This window comes from Sphaeroforma arctica (genome assembly GCF_001186125.1).
Source record: "Sphaeroforma arctica JP610 unplaced genomic scaffold supercont1.574, whole genome shotgun sequence".
Taxonomy (NCBI): domain Eukaryota; class Ichthyosporea; order Ichthyophonida; genus Sphaeroforma; species Sphaeroforma arctica.
The window spans coordinates 1,791-3,298 of NW_014039984.1; positions in this window are offsets into that span (position 1 = coordinate 1,791).

Genomic DNA, 1,508 nt, shown 5'->3' on the forward strand with positions numbered 1-1,508 from the left:
CTGTTTACGTTTAAACTTAAGGTTGATCTTAGTTGTTTTGTATTTTATTGCTTACTTCCAGTTGTGTGGCTTGCATCGGTTCTCACCGGAGAAGACTATACACATTGTTTACATCTCGAACGTCTATTTATGGAAATTGTACCGTATACCAAACCTTAGCAATCGTCACCTACATGCATACACGTGCGGGTTTTGAATCTCGGCTTTCCTCCAATGTGACACCCAAAATCGGCGTTAAATGTATTTTTTATTTACAATTTGGATTGCGTTTTCAGTTGAAAACATCCCTTTTGATATACAATTTCAACTACTTTACAGTTCAAATTGCACCCTTTAATAATCACTTTGGACTTCACTGTCAGTTTAAAGTGCACCTTTTAATATACACATTGGACTGCACGTTCAGTTCAGAATGCACCTATTAATATCCTTTTTGGACTACGCTGTCAGTTTTAAATACACCTAATGAGATACAATTTGGACTTTACTTTCAGGAATGACGCCCGAGGGTGGGTACCCCTTAGGCGGACAAACTAGAGTGGACATCCGCAACGAGCACATGCAGTACATCGTCACGTGGTAAGAAATTAGGATTTGCTTTTTCTTGGGAAGGGGTAGGGAGTGGGGGGGGGTTCGTCTGTATATTTGAATGAGATTCTGGATTTGGTCTCGACCCGATTATTATATTGCGCACGAGGTAGTATTACGATAAGTTATTTATATACATATGTTTATTTATACTACACAAGCTATGCACGCATTTGTATTCGCCATTCATATCTATGTAAGTGTATTATGTAAGTGTATGTATTATTTATTTGCCAGGGATATCTAAGTGTATATATTATCCATACTATCCATATATTCTTCATTAACCGTATTTAGTGATGTCGTCGTCCAATGTCGCGTTCGTAACCTGTGCGCATCCTGGTGGCATACGTTAGTATTGGGTCCAAGTCTGTCTGTTCTGACATCCGATAAGTGAACCAAACCCCACCGCATGACATGTATCTTTTCCTCACATAGACACCACTTTGTCACCTACTTCTATATTAACCGAGATCGATAATTCTGGACAATCCATCTAGAAAATATATCTATGAATAAAGCCTTTTCACACCGAATGCCAGAGGTATGTCTCACACATATACCTCTACTTCTATATCAACCGAGACAGCTAATTCTAGTCAATTTCATGTACAAACTGAATCTATGAACATACGCAACAGGTTTTCTTTGTCAGCGTTGACCTGCGGATACTGCTACTACATGTTCTTCAAGAAAAAGCCGCCAACCTGGACACCCCCCGTTCGTAAATAAATAAACGTAAAAACGTAAGAATCTATCTAGCAAAGAAAGAACAGTTAGATCTAGCCCATTTGACGTCAATACTATTGGAGAGAAGCTGTATCACAGATGTAACGGTAAAATCTATCTTACAAGGGATTAAACGTATATATATATATATATATATATATATTTATATATATATATATATATATATATAT